Here is a 16,545-nt window from a genome sequence, read left to right as displayed (position 1 = left end):
AATCCACTCATGTTACTGCGTCTAGTTAAGTAGGTGAAGAGAATCTCTTCTATTTAGTTAATCCGTTCGCGTGGCTGCTGTTTAACCGTTCGATTATCACCAGTTGAGCGGGTAAAGGGCGAGTTTATTATCATCATGTTTACTGCATTATATTTCTCGCGCTCTCTTTCTTCGATAAAGTGGATGCATTTTACGAGCAGGCAGAGGTGGAGCTCGGTTGAGTAAGTAGGTCAGTATTAAATCGATGTTAAATTTTTTAAAACAGGATTAAATTCCGATGTAAGTATTGTTTTTTCTTGCGTATCCCTTGACAGTAAGGCAAGTAACTAGTTAAGGGTTAAAATCGTGCAGCTTCTAACGACTAAATTAATCCATAAATAAGTTGAGCTCCGATTTCAACTTGCGGCCCCTCTAGTGAAAGGGCTTGACTTTTAGGTAATAAAAATTAGCGTTTTGAGTTCGGTAGTACAAGCTACTAGTGTAAGTACTCGCGACTCTAATTTTCGTCACCTTCAAGTCAAACTCTTTTACTAGAGGGGTCCAAGTTGAAATCAAAGCTAAACTAATTTCTCGCGGTACTTACACTAGTAGCTTGTACTATTGAACTCGCGACACTAATTTCCATCACCTACTAGTCAAACTCTTTCAAAAGAGGGGCCACAAGTTGAAATCGGAGCTAAACCTATTTCTCGCGGTATTTGTGCCGTTAATCATAATTAATTTGTTTCAATTTCGCGTGAACTTTAAGTTAACCCGAGCAGACTTTTATGGCAAAATTAAACCTTATTTTGCTATCATGCCTTGACAGTAAATTGAGGTATCATTCTGCCCGAATAAAGGTGGTACAATGCCAAAATTTGGGTCTCACTTTTCATATATGGATACCTCAATCATGTCAAGTGTAGGTTTCACTGAAACCTCAATGATACCTTATTTAGCCAACGTTTCAACGCGAGTTTTGAGGGCATAATGATACCACTTTTTGGTGTATTTCACAGCCAAAATTGGGCATCTTTGTGACATCAAATTCTTTTTTTAAAACGCTGCCAAATGAGGCATCATTAAGCGTTCATCAGAAACCAAAATGTGGCATCACTGAGCTATCTTTTGATCTAAAACGATACCCAAATTTTGGTAGTGAGTGAGCTATTTTTAATCTAAAACGATACCCAAATTTTAGTACCTTTATTAGAGCAAAATGATACCACATATTGCTAACAAGGCATGATAGCATAAATAATTATAATTCAGCCATTTTAATGTTTGCTCCGTTTTTTTTTTGTTTTTTGATTTTCGGGGATTTTAATAATGTTTGCTCTGGATTGTAGAAAACCTTGTCAGATAAATCGTAAAGAATAAGTGAAATCGTCTGTATTGAGATAAACAATAGGACATACAATAGGATGAAAATCGAGGTAAAAAATCGCTAGTATTCATGCAATTATCCGGCATTACACTATATCAAATGAAATAAATATTCATACCTTACCAAAGTCGCCTTCAGTTATGCAACGTGTATAACACTTTACGAGAACATACATAGTGTTGGAAATTTAGATCTAATGTATGGTTTTGGTAATACCAAAAATTTTCAAAAATTCATAAATCTCCTAAGATTTTAGTTTGACGATTTTAAAATATCATAAATTCTAGTATGGAATGTTTTTTTTTTAAACGAAAAATTCTTTACATGTATCTGCGAAGCCAAACTCCTGAATTTGTATTTAAAAAATGTTATTGTATTGGATACAAAGCAGTTGTTTGTTTTCTATGTCCAAATAATTTTTATGAAGGCATTCAAAATATTTAGTTGAACTGATGAACCTGATTGCAGAATAATATTTTAACATTTATTTTAAAGTGTTGTGAAATTAAAATTTAATTATTTCAGAATTGCTAGAATATTGGTCCCAGTAGTTGTGATTTGGACTGAAAAGCATTTGCCAACTATTAAACTTAATTGTTTTTCGACAGATTTGAAGATTCCAATAAAATATTAATCTCAATCAATCGAAAGTAACCCCCCTGAAATTTGAATAATTTTGTTAAATTTGTATAAATCAATTAACATTTATGATAAGTTTGAATTGTAAAAAAAAAGATTCAAAACTTATAAAGGCTTTTCAATAAAAAAGATTGCTCATCCCTAATTAAAATCGCTAGATATATAATTAACACACAGAAGTCAAATAGCAGATACATACGAAATATCGCGCAACATAAATTTTGTAGCATGTTTCTGCAAGAGCCTGTCAACCTAATGTACATACATAAATTGCAACCTTCGCATGATTTACAGAAGAATAAAACATTAATATCGGGCTCAAAGACTGTGCACATTAAATATTCTTAAATGTCAGAGTGTATTATGTATGAATATTGCTTTGATGCATTCTACAAATAAAGGCGTTAAACCTGGATAAAGAAAATGTAAACTAAATGCACAAAAGAAAACTGATTTCCCATATAGGACATAATCTACTTTACATTCCTCCCTTTTGTTAATAGTTCCGAGTTACAATTTAATGTTGCAAGGATTTAAAGCATAAATATGGAACTAAACTAACTAATATTTATATTGGTATGATATTTCACGGTTTTCAAATTCCTAATATTTGTTAAATTTATTATTTCTAATTTACAAAACCTACTTACATTAAGTTTACATTAAGTTATTTATCTGACCAGTGACCATATCAAATCGATCCATTAACATGTTTTCATGACGTCGCATGTCTTTTTTGAACTGTTAGTGAGTACTTAACACTTTTTATTCAAAATTTTATGACTTAGGAAGGTAATCGATTATTGCCTTTAACTTAACCATTTATTGTTTGACAATATTTTAGAAAATCATATGACCTTCTATGAAGTTATATTTAACTAACCGGTTCAAAGCTCTTTAAAAAATTAATTTTAACGACGTTTTTGAAGCATGTATCCTGAAGTTTGTAAACTTAATGTAAGTAGGTTTTGTAAATTAGAATCCATAAATTTAACAAGTCTAAGGTTTTCGAAAGCCGTGAAATATCATACCAATATAAATATTAGTTTGGTAAAAAGTCAATATCCAGGTCGAACTTACCTGGTATTTAGACAACCGCCCTGTAGCTTTTATTTGTTGTGGCCATTCTTTCGTCCGTCTTCCTCACTCTCCAGTCATCATTGGACCACAGGTATTAAGAACCAATTGGATTCGGTATTTATGATTGAGTCGCTCAAAGATACTTCCGTCAAACCGGGTGTGAAAATGGAATCACGGTAAGATAAAGTTTCGGAGCTAATTCGCTTTCGCCGGAACATCCATTAAGGAATTTTTTCAAACGTTGAAAAACTAAAATATAGATCTACGGTTATTAATGATTTTACTCTTATCTTATCTAACTTACCTTTAGACAACGTATGATAAATATATTTCGCATCTGATGATGCGAAAACTGTTGGATTTTGGAAGAACTCAGGTCTAATTCGTTGCAAATTTTTGCACTGTTTATTTTTTTTTTGTTTTGTTTCCCTTCCTAGATTGGATCAGTGACATCAACAATATGTCTAGTAGTTCTTTTGTGTTATTTGAATAAAAAATCGATTGAAGTTTTCGAGATGAGAAGCATTACTAAAATTTTCTATTACGTTTATAACGCTACGTACGTTCGAAAACGAAAAATAAAAAATTTAAGAAACAACCATGAAAACAAGGTGGTTTTACATGTTATAAGTTTTGCATATTTGGAAAGTTGTAGAAATCTGAACAGGTATATGGTTTTTAATTATGTGAGAATCTTTTGCCATTAGAATTGGTTTCCAAATTTAGTTTAATATATTTGGATTATTGTTGTTAGTTTAAAATATAATTGTATTATAAAAGCCATTCTCCAATCAATCGATCCTACACGCACACGACTTTACACGATTTTTGGACAAACACAATTCCTTTGATTCAAATGCGATTTCATTTGTTTCGAAGAAATGTTTGCAAACCAGTTCAATCAAAAATTTTCTTAAATGCTTAAAAAAAAGTTTTTATAATGGTTATTTTCTATAAACAAAATTTTTTTAACCTACTCACTGATCGATGATTCAATCCGACCAATTTGACATTTGAGCGATTTTTATTTATTTTTTTTTCTATTTTTCAGCTCTCGCTTCCTTGCTTTCGCTTATTTTTGCCTGCCTTTCCCTGGAGGCTGACCGGTCGCGTAGGCTGTCTCGAATTCTAACAGTTTCCAGAAGAAGGAGAAATTCTTGGCCTTCATTTCAAAAGAAAATGTAATCAAAATCAAACAATTTTTTCATTGATTCATGGCACGAATAATTTTCTTTTGATTTTAAGTACAGTACATTAGTTCACAATTTCTTGACATTGAATTCAAATAATTTTTTTTTTCGATGAAAAAAGTTTTTAAATCTAAGTTATAAAATTCAAATTCAAAGATGGAAAATTGATTAAAATGTGTAGTTTTTTTTTCGATGGTACAAGTTTTCTCTGCGTGTACAATCTTCAAATTTTACAATAATTTTAAGTTTCACAACTTTTATATAAAATATTTTAAGGTTTTATGGATACATTAAAGTAAATGATCCTTTTTCATATGACCGAAAAACACTTATAACGTGTAATAATAATGTTTTTTTAATCGCAACATATTTTTCGAACAGAATTAATTCAAAAAACGGTTATCGCGTAATAAAAAGATTTAGGCAAGATTTGACCAACCGCTCAAAAGTCGCACTGTAGAATTATGAAATGCCCAGTCCGATTTAGTGTGCTGCGATTATATTATTTGAACATTATTTATAATTTTTAAACTGTGACCCAAAGATGGGTCTTGACTCAAACATTCAGTCAGCGAAACTTTTTTTGTAGAGAAATGAATCCAACTTAGATGAAATTTCAGGGACTAGATAAGGGAAAATTGATGTTGAAAAACATGCGAAAAAAATTCGCCTTGTCTCCCGGTGAGACTTGAACCCACATCTTGCGCCTCTCCGGGGCCCATGTATTAACATTCTACTACAGGAGACCAACCTGGCGTATACGTATACGCCAGGTTGGTCTCCTGTAGTAGAATGTTAATACATGGGCCCCGGAGAGGCGCAAGATGTGGGTTCAAGTCTCACCGGGAGACAAGGCGAATTTTTTTCGCATGTTTTTCAACATCAATTTTCCCTTATCTAGTCCCTGAAATTTCATCTAAGTTGGATTCATTTCTCTACATTATTTATAATTTTAAAAAAAAAAGTGCTGCTGGTATCATCACAGAAAATCGAATACCAAATCATGCTGTCATTTTGCTCTCACTTTTCTGCTCTGTCATAATAAACGAAACCTTAATGATGCCTCATTTTGCTATCTTCGAAGATACCAAACCAAAAAGTGCTTTCATTTTGGACTCTATGCCTCATTCAGGTATTGGTTGGGCATCATCTTTCAAAATTTTGATGGTTTAATGAAACCTAATTTTGCCATCGGGAAATATTTGATACTGATTTATGCTATCATTTTGGCATTGATAGCTCATTTTGATTACTGTTTGCTATCGATTTGGGCATCAAAGTCTGCTCGGGAAAATTGTCGAGTACTTATTGAAGTTTTAATTATTTATATCTATTCATTTGAATATTCTCCATATTCAAACATAACTAACTTCACATAAAAAAAACAAACACAACTTTATGAGTTAAATGCCTTAATAAAAAATAAAAAATGAAAAAATATAGTTGAGAAAAAGAAAAAATCAAACAAGTTTCAACAGTATTCACTAGAAAAGGCATAGTTTGATTTTTAAAAGCTCAACTTCAACAACTTTCTACAAAACAAGCATAAACGAATATTGTGTACAATCACTTCATTTTCTGTTGATATTCCAAAAAAGTTATGAAATTCATGATCAAACGGTAAGTTTTAAGATTTTTTCCATGAATATTCTAAGAAACATAACCATATGCAAAATCAGAAACAAAAAGTGTAATATTGGGTACTCCGATACACATTTCCTTATAATTAGGAAACGATATTGTAATAATTAGGAACAATAAGTGCACAATTAGAAATATGAACAATCTTTAAAAAACATATAAATTTCCAATGATGATTAGCAGAAATTAGCGAGATTAGGTACATCCACCCTACTTTTTCGATTGTAGTTTTCACACTGTTCAATCATTTTTCACTCAATTGAAACTTGACCTTGAAGAAACCTTTACTTAGATTTATTTTTATCTCTAAAATCAATCCAGTATGGTGATAGCTGTTTGACTAAACTACCAATCATTTTTTAGATTTAAAACAAAACATTAACAAAGGATTTGTGAGGCTACCAAATTGAGTTTTCAGTTACAAGGATTGATTAACATATTTTAAATCAGGGGTGAGCAACCTTTTCAACCAACGGGCCAATTTGAATTTTAATATTTTTTCGGCGGGCCGCACTCAATACGCGTTATTATTTAGCAGACATTCATTGATTAAGAAGCATAACGAAATTTTGCTTATAGCTAGGGCATAAGTCCTAGCATAAACATTTTACGAAACAAATTAAAAAATGCAAATCAAACAAATTCATGTAATTCATATACTTTGATACTTTTAAATTCAATACATTTGCCAAACTTTTATTTTCTCCCTTCTTACTGTTCCCGTTTCTTGAGAAAAATCCTGTTTTGTTAAAACCGGCGAGGAACTTTTTTTTAACACTCCCATTTTTTTTAACAGACGACGTGTAAAAAGCTTTATTGACTTGAAACTCTGTATATCTTTGAAATGTTGAATAAGGTAGCAGACATCACTGAATTTCTCAATTTGTCGTTATCTGGTATAACTTTTTGAAGAATTTTTTAAGAAAAAGTATCACAGAAATCGCAAAGTTTCAGAGTTAAAGCATGGATCACTACAAATCTGGACGCACTATTTATTTTACCATAGTGCTCCTAGTTGTCGGATCTGGAATGTTTTGGTAGCACTTTGTAGAGGAATTTTTCTTCTACCAGTGCTGAAAATTTCATTACGATTCGTTTTGTTTCGAAAAAGTTACACGTGATGGAAGCCACGAGATGAAAATAAATTTTGAACACCCACGTCAAAAACCCGACGTGGTCGGGTTCAAAAATCGCGAAATCGTTAAAAATGGTCAAATCAACCGTGTGTAGCGTTCTCAAACGTTTCCGTGAGATGCGTACTATAGATCGGCAGGTTCATACCAAGCGTCATAGTGGAATTAAGGATCGGAAACTGCATTCAAAGGTGTTGAGAACGATCAAGGAAAACACAGGGTAGTCGGACTATGACATTGCCAAGAAATTCAACGCCGACCGGTGCACCGTCAGCAGAATTCGTCTACGCGAAGGAATACGATCCTATCGGACCAGTAAGCGACCAAACCGGACATTGAAGCAGAATTTAGTAGCCAAAGGACGTGCCCGCAAGTTATACAAGAAGATTCCAACGAAGTTCGACGGATGCATCCTCATGGATGACGAAACGTACGTGAAGATGGATTTTGGGCAGCTTTCTGGCCAAAAATTATGTAAAGCCACTGCAGTGGTGCACTGCACTGGTCATGGTGATGTCCCCGGCAACTTCAAATTCGTTTTTGCTGATAAGTGTGCAAGAAAGTGTTTGATCTGGCAAGGTATTTGCAGCTGCGGACGAAAAATTCCGGTTTTTGTCAAAATTCGCGAATTTTGACGAAATTTAAAGAAACATTAAACTAAATTGAATAATTGATATTTTTTAAACCGTAAGTCAAAATATTTTACAGGCTACAATAAAGTTGTTAAATGAAATAAAATCTTTAATATTCAATATTCAATTACTTTTTTTATTGATATCAGAAGAAGTTGTAATCTTATTTTTTAATTATAGAATCTAATTTTTTTAAAACGTTGTATCTCTGATACAGAAATATCTTGGCAATATCTGAGTCCTTTACTGAATGAAGGGTAGCAAATTAATTGAAAATCAGCTTTTGGTTTTTATGTAGGTTTATTGCTTTATCAGTTATGACCCAAAACTGATCAATATAAAGATTTCCACACGCCATATCACTGAAACTAGAAGTGATAGACGAAATCTGTAAAATGTCAAAATCTAACAAAATGAAACATAGACACCAAAATGCTGCTCTCCTTTGTAATCATTACAAACTTTTTGGGTGATGTCGATAAGAAATCTATAATCGCTCACCTAGTCTTTATTATAAAACTATCTTTATTTCTGTAATTTATCAAGAACAAAATATTTCACTTCATCATACAATTTTAACTTTGCTTAAAACGACAAGTACTGGCTTTACTAATTCCTTAGTTACGGTTTTCCAATCAATAATATTGCATCTTAAAAAGTCTTTGAAAGTACTCAATTAATCTTAAATCCTACAAAAAAGTCAACAATCTGGATTATTATGGACAAATGCAGCTGCAAACAAGTAACGTACATATCAAGTAATTGATTTTTTTTTTTGGTTTAGTAGGACTGCTATTTTGTGATAGTTAACTCTATCGTAGAAAAATAAGTTTCGCGGGCCGCACAAATATGCCTCGAGGGCCGCAAGCTCATCCCTGATTTGAATCATTTAGCGAAAAAAATTGTAAAACCAACTATTCTATACGGTTTTATGATTATTTTAGTATGAGTATTAGGCGGGGTTGGGCACTAGCTGGGTTAAAATTCGTCAACCATTTGTTTTAATTTATAGTTAACCATTACTTGAGCTTCTCTTAAGTATACATCCCGAAAACGCCTCTGCCAACCGCCAACCATAAGTTATTCTCTTCAATTAGTCGAACCCATCAGCCGGCAATGTTCTATACGCTCCTCCACACGCGAGCAACAGGCAGACGTCTGCTCGACTATCTACTTAGGAGCGCGGTTTGTTTGCTAGCTCGTCGTTGCAGTTCACCCCCTTCTTTCAGTTGGTTTGCGGACGCGGATCGAACGAGATCTTAAAACAGTCGTCAACTTCTTGACTTTGCGCTCCTCGCTCTAGCTTAAGGTGAGCTACTCGTCGCGATCGATAGGAAGTTTGCACGGTTGCTTGTTGAGTCACGCGGCTGGTTTTGGTTTTCCAGAAAATTTGCGGGTTCTTCTTTTCATGGATGGTGTGTGGGGTGGTTGAAAATGGGGAACGGTTTCAGGAGTCGCTAGTGACGAAGTGTGATTAGCGATTATCAAAGGGAAACAATAACTATTTGCCCAAGCTGTTTAGACGACAGCGTTAATCAACTGTTAATGGAATCGACAAATAAGGAAGAAATGTATGGGTGTATGGCTTGAAAGCTGCATAGGATGATCTAATATTCCGACTGTTTTATTTGGGGTAAAACGCAATGATAATACGTGGTGAAAAATCAGCTCAGCTTGGCGTAAAGTTCACATATGTGTATCGATGTATACAGCCAAGAGAAGGAAAAGCCGAAACCAACGATGAAAAATCTCGCCTCAGCGGCGGTGCAAAAATGAGATCAACAGTGAAATACCTTCAACTGTGCAAAGTGAAATTATAAAGCAAAACAGTGCCTAAAAATAAATATTCTATATTTTGCTTTGAATTTTCCCGCTGATCTGTTGCAGAAGAAACTCGCGGAACTGGTAAACGGTTTTCTCGCGTCGCCTTAGCGGGGATGTTGAAATAAGCTGCTGCTAAAGCGATTAAAGAAAACATGAACGAGTGTGATCGTTTACATCCAAATCCAGCATGGCCTAATTCATGCGTCTCAACCCATCATAGCTACGGATCAATATGGTTTGACTATCGAAGCACCCGATGAATGTATTCGCAATGTCACTGCTAGAGCTATTACCATTTAAAATTTTGTGCGAAACTTGTCTGGGTACAACACAAAAAACAATGGATGACCTCCTACGCCACCTGATAGGGTCGATGAATTTGCCCGGTTTATGAGTTGGGTGTCCGAACGAGAGCGGTTAAGTGTTGAATGAATGAATCGTGTTTGTTAGGGTGTGTCACGGTAAGCAACAAATTCTTTATGGCGAACGATAGTTTAGCTATTAATCGTGTTTCGTATACTTTTTATGGCAAATAGTGGGATTCACAAGACCAGAGAAGTTATGAATAGGTTGAAACAATATCATTTAATATGTAAGTTGGCCATTGAATCCAGAAAACAATCCTTGTTATTTCATTCTTATGTCGCATTTGGTAAACCTTTCAAGTCCCTCACGTTTTAATTCTTAAAAATTTAGACGATAACGCATAATTAAAGGGTAAATGAGATTTATCTTGTGTTATATTTCCCGAATAATCGAATGAAGCCTGTTCGTGCCACCGCTCGTTATGGCTATTTTATCCTCGATTCAAATCCTACATTTTTCAAATAATAATAAAAAAAAGAATATTTGGCCTTGGAAATTTAGAAAAAAAAAAATTATACCTTTCCTATGAGATTTTTCTCCAGATAACGAATGAAATCTACTTGAGCCACCGCACGCATCGACAAATGAAGTTATTACTGTTTTTACCCTGAATTCCCCTTAATTTTCAATTAATTCAGAAAAAGGTCTATTCGTATCTTCGTCTATTCGTCTATCTAGTATAAATTCAACAAAGTTGATGTTGGTTCGTCAAAAAAATGTTTCTCATGATTGATCAATCATTTCACACATTTTTCTCTTGAGTTTCATGAAATGTCTTGATGTTATTTATCATTTAATGATCAATTAGTCCAAAACCCGGTTTTCATAAAGAAATATAAAGTATGGTAAAAATAACACCAAGCATCATACTTTGAAAATTATGAATACAAATTTTGAATTTATTTTAAGTTAGTTAAAATAATAATTTTCATACAAAATTTTCAAAGATAACAAAATAGTCCAAAACACCTAATCATACTTTTTGCCGCCTCATATATGGAACCTCCCTTATAGTGCATCGGAGAGGTACGGACAGCTATCAAAAAATATGGTGAACATTGTATATTCAAAGATTAATCAAGGAGTAGTCGAAAATCTGGTCCTATAAGTCCTGCTATCGACAAAAAGGTCAGGGATGCCTACAAACAGAAACCATCGGCTTCCGTTCGCGATGTGGCAAGAAAAGTCGGAACCTCGACGCCTAACGTGATGTATGCTAAATCAAGCCGCTTATGTCAAACCTAAAGTCCGGAAACTGTGTGATTCAATTTTTTGTAAAAGTTCTGTGTGCGTTATCATGGTCGATGAAACGTATGTAAAATTGAACAAAATATAAAACTCTTCCTGGGCCACAGTACTTCACGAAACGGAGAAGGCCATTTTCATCGAAAAATTTGGCAAGAAGATGATGGTGTGGCAGGAAATTTGCGAGTGCGGCAAAATATCTAGCCCGTACGTACATCGGAAACAATGAGCACCCAGAACTATATCAATGAATGCCTTCAGAAGCGTTTATTGCCGACGATCAAGCAGCGTGATAGACCCGTCATATTTTGGCCCGATTTGGCATCATGTCATTACGCCAAAGGAGCGGCCAATCGAGACTTTTTGGGCTTTGACCAGAGCAAAGCTACGAAAATACATAAAACCAGCTGATGACATCTGAAAATTTAAAAAAGATTTTCCAAAAGTGGTGAAAATGCTGAGTAATGCAACTGTGCAGAAGCTTATGAATCATGTTTGAAGAAAAGTGCGAATAGAATGATTAAAGATTTTCATCAAATAAGAGTATAGTGGTGGGTAGAACACAAATAATGATACAGTGTGCCAAATAAAATATATGGAATTTTATTCAACTATATTTTTTATTATTTTGAGAGTGTGCTTATAATTTCTGGAACAGTCTATAATACCCTATTTCAATAATTTGGTATTCCACAGATATTTATGCTGTTATCGAAACTAACGTAATTGACTTAACGCATCGCATGGTTGATACAAATTCAGTTTTCTCTGTCAAAAACAGTTTTTTTTTATCAGAACCATTTCATACAAACTCTTACGTACATAGACAGATCTTTGGGATCTAAATAATACAGATATTTATGTAAAGGTTTTCATCCAGAGGACCAACAAATTGCAAGACCATCCGTTTTTAGACGTTTAGTTCATAATTATAATGGCATACAGGTAGTTTCTACAACGAGTTCGAAGCCTGGCTATTGTCAATTCAACGCTAAGATTGAAGCAATAAGTATTCACTACGCCATGGTTGATGGTTTTCAAAAAGGGTTTACACTAACTTTCCGTGGAAATTTTCGCCTGCGTTTATCATCACGAATTGGAAAAGACTCTAAAGTATAAGTTAAAACTATCCCTGATCTCGCACAACATCATGCAACCCATGCCCATCCTCCCAAAATCTTGCTTAGTCATAGCCGTATTAACATTTTAATCCGAAAATGACATCAGCCGCAAGATGGAGTGCTACAGTTTTATGACTAACGAACTACTACGTCATACTAATACGTTTATTTTATCGATCTGCTTCCTACGCGTAGCGTACGTTGCCTTCGGGTTTTGCAAGTCCGATTGGAAGTCGGGTTATCCAGACTTTTTGGCTCCATCGCGATCGGTGCTGGCCAATGGACAGAAATTATGTTTTCCAGATCATGTTGGAAAAACCGATATCTGGTTGAGATTCAAAATTAGAAAAAAAAACTAACCCAAGAACGCGATTATTACTTCAAAAAACTTATCATTAAATATAAACCAATTTTTTTCTAAAATGAACTGCTGCTGCTCGGAAATATTTCCGCGCATTGGACCTATTTATTTTCGTGAATGGAACTGTTCGGATTGGATCATCTCAGTTCATGCCTATTCCGCAGCGCGGCGTCACAATCTACTGAGCCTTTGCTCTCTGGTTTCTGAGTAAATCAGATTTTGTGAGGTTGTGGCCACTTGCGAGGCAGATTTTAGCGGCTTTCAGTTGACTTGTAACTACCTCGCCAAAACCTTGCTAAATTTCGCTTAGTCATAGCCGCATTAGCATATAAATTTGAAAATTATATCAGCCGGTATGCATATTTTCAAATACATTTGGAATTTGAACTCTGCTATAATATGACGCACGTATACCGTAGATGGAGTGAAGAAGTTTGATGATTCACCAACAACCTAAAGCGCATTTCAAAGATCCGCAGAGCATCCTACGCGTAAAGAACGTAGCCTTTTTGGCTCCACCAGTGTTGGTGCTGGATTAACAAAATCAAATCTCTGATTTTTGACTGAAAACAATCACTATCAGTACACACCACAAATCAGTTCTACTCTAATAATGAACTTCCTTTGAGGTGCAATTATCGTTATAAGATTTCATGCCGCACTGGCTTTCTTAAAGGGTGATACGGTCAAAATTTGGTCAATATCAACTTGACGTATTTCTTTCAATTTTGCATTTAAAAAACCTGAACACCCCTCGTTATGAAGGTGTGTGTGTGTAGAATGTCGCTCCTATTTTGATTTTGGAATTCACTCTTCAGTTGTCAAAATGCCGTCCAAGGAAGAAGAGCAGCGTATCAAAATTTTGCTCGCGCATCTCGAAAATCCGAGCTACTCGCACGCAAAGCTGGCAAAATCGCCAAAAGTTGCCAAATCAACCGTTACAAATGTAATTAAAGTGTTTGGGGACCGTTTGTCGCCAGCCAGGAAGTCTGGATCGGGGGGAAATCGAAAACCGGAAGCCGGTAGTTTCAAGCGAAATCCTAACCTCTCTCTCCGAGATGCCGCAAATTAGCTGGGTGTATCGTCTACAACCGTACATCGAGCCAAAAAACGAGCCGGACTATCGACTTACAAGAAGGTTACTTAGAAGGTTACAAGAAGGTAGTTACTCCAAATCGCGATGATAAACAAAATACGACGGCCAAAGCGCGATCACGGAGACTGTACACGACGATGCTGACGAAGTTTGACTGCGTGATAATGGACGACGAAACCTACGTCAAAGCCGACTACAAGCAGCTTCCGGGACAGGAGCTATATACGGCAAAAGGAAAGGGAAAGGTAGCAGATATTTTCAAGCACATGAAACTGTCAAAGTTAGCAAAGAAATATCTGGTTTGGCAAGCCATCTTTACCTGTGGCTTGAAAAGCAGCATTTTCATAGCTTCCGGGACTGTCAACCAAGAAATTTACGTGAAAGAGTGTTTGAATAACCGTCTGCTGCCTGTCCAGAAGAAACACGGTTGTTCCGTACTGTTTCGGCCGGATTTGGCATCTTGCCATTACGGTAAAAAGGCCGTGGAGTGGTACGCCGCCATCAACGTGCAGGTGGTTCCCAAGGACAAGAATCCTCCCAACACGCCAGAGCTCCGCCCAATTAAGAAATACTGGGCTATTGTCAAGCGGAACCTATAGAAGACCAAAAAACTGCTAAGGACGAGCAGCAGTTCAAGGCAAACTGGCTTTCTGCGGTGAAGAAAGTGGACAAGGTGGCTGTACAAATTTGATGGCAGGGGTTAAGCCTAAGGCCTGGCAATTCGGATTTGGAAAAGCGGAAGCCTAACTGAATATTTCTCCTGAATTTGATTTTTTAAATAAACTATTTCACCGATTTACACGCGATTTCCCTTGACCAAATTTTGACCGTGTCACCTTTAATCTCTGAGGTTCCTTATAAGGTGTGAGGTCATGAACCCATTGGTGATTGTAAATTTTGAAAAGCTACTTGAGCGAAAACTTCAATCATGATACATGACCACATATCATGAATTCATGTCTATGCAGGTTAGTCCTTCGTTTTATTCTCCAATTCGTGTTTGTCACCACCTCTGTCCAGTTTGATTTGTCCATACATCATGAAATCGGTGGAGTTCCGGAACAACATTTCTTCCTTATTGTTCCTAGGATGTTTCATGCAAAGTATGGATACATCAGTGCTGATAAAATGATCTTTACAGATGGATCCCTGATTAACGAGTCTTCCGGATTTGGAGTCTTTAACGAATTATCTAACACCACTTTCAGTCTCTAGTCACCTTATATTGTTTATATTGAAGAATTAGCCGCTATTCATTGGGCACTTGAAAGCATTAAATTACGGTCAGTCAGACATCGTCACGGATAGTCTTAGCTCTATGAGCGCTATCCGTTCAATAAAAACAAAGCCAACGGCTTCGGCGTAGTGGTTAGAGTTCAAGTCATTTACGCCAAAATTCATGAGATCGATTCCCGATCAGGTCAAACATAGTACACTTTCTGTAGTCTGGTGGTTTTAGCATTTGTAAGATGCTAGCCATCATTACTTCGAAAGATGTGCGCTTAGAATTAAGGAAAGAAGATATCTTCAAAGAAATATGAAGTTTCACTGACATCCTATGTGTGTGTGTTCGTTTTTTAAAGCCCACGCCGTTCTTTCTCGAAAAGATATGGGAAACACTGAGTGCTTTATCCAAACGCTGCTTCTTGATCACCTTTGTGTGGATCCCTTCACATTGCTCTATAGAGGGCAATGAGAAGGCCGATTCGCTTGCAAAGGTGGGTGCGATTAACTTAGATATTTATCATCGTGAAATCACCTTTGATGAATTCTACATTTTAGTCCGTAAAAATTCCCTCGTCAACTGACAGCGCAAATGGAACGAAGATGAGTTGGGTCGATGGCTCTACTCAAACATCCCCAAGGTAAGCCTCACGCCATGCTATAGAAAATTGGACTTGAGCCGAGATTTTATTAAAACATTTTCCCGTCACATGTCCAACCACTGTGCCTTGGACGCGTTACTCTGTCGTGTCAATCTGGTTGGCAGTTCCAGTGAGAGATGTATTGGCTGCGATGGACCTTGTCTATATGTCTGAAATTTATCTTTTTATCTATTGATCCTCGTCTATAACTACTCCTTCTCCTTTTTCAATAAGTTTATTAGATTGAGGTGATCAATGTCATCCATGAAAAAAAACAAAGGACATAGGCTCCTTAAAACTGAACAAAGTCCTAGCCGTTTCCAATAAAAGCATTTCCGCACATAAATAGTTAGCTTCGTTTGGCATTGATATTTTGCAACCTCTTTTTGAGCTTAGCCATTTTCTGCCTACGATAATACCTTGATCTAGTTTTAACCTGTTGTTTACGTTTTTCACAACGTTCAATTCACAATTTGAAAAATGATGCAAAATTAACTGACACACCCTAAATTTCCTCCGTATGATCGTATGTGCCCGTGTCGAATGTGGATAATGAGATTCGCAAACAGTGCCATGCGGCTTTTGTATCTACTTACACTTTGTGGGCTGATGAACTGCGATTTACCCAAGTGACAACACCTACAGGCAGGTAAAAGTAGCACCCGGAATGATAGAATCACGCTTTTATGACAAATTGTTCCCTGGCGATGACGAGTCTCGACGGATCACGATCGTGGATTTAATCCGGTCATTGATTGTTGACCTCATCATCTTGTATTTTGAGTAATAGGTATCTCAGTAGTTGGGTTACTAAGGGAAAATTTGGCCCTGCGCTATCGCTGCTAATAATCGCTATACTCATCATTGCTCCATAATAAAAGGTGCCGATCCAGAAGATAAGGTTATGAAAACATTCGGTACGATTTCCCTTTAAGCCAATGCGATTCGGTCTTGCAAATTGACACAATTGCTCAAACAAGAGTTTG

At 35.9% G+C, this 16,545-nt stretch overlaps 1 protein-coding gene across 4 annotated transcripts in view; it reads left to right on the top strand.

The window, feature by feature from the left end:
- The first annotated feature begins 8,834 nt into the window (after positions 1-8,834).
- Positions 8,835-16,545, top strand: part of LOC129747212 (uncharacterized protein DDB_G0290587) — a 75,435-nt gene continuing 67,724 nt past the window's right edge. For 2 of the 4 annotated variants that reach the window (XM_055741308.1, XM_055741306.1), the window contains exon 1: positions 8,907-9,096. The gene's annotated coding sequence lies outside the window, so the exon portion shown is untranslated. Of the gene's footprint in view, positions 9,097-16,545 lie in introns of all 4 variants that reach the window. The other 2 variants (XM_055741305.1, XM_055741309.1) reach the window with 2 other exon arrangements.

Source organism: Uranotaenia lowii, chromosome 2 (assembly GCF_029784155.1).
Source record: "Uranotaenia lowii strain MFRU-FL chromosome 2, ASM2978415v1, whole genome shotgun sequence".
Taxonomy (NCBI): Eukaryota; Metazoa; Arthropoda; class Insecta; order Diptera; family Culicidae; genus Uranotaenia; species Uranotaenia lowii.
The sequence above is the reverse complement of the archived record's forward strand: the minus strand, read 5'-3'. Positions and strand labels throughout refer to the sequence as shown.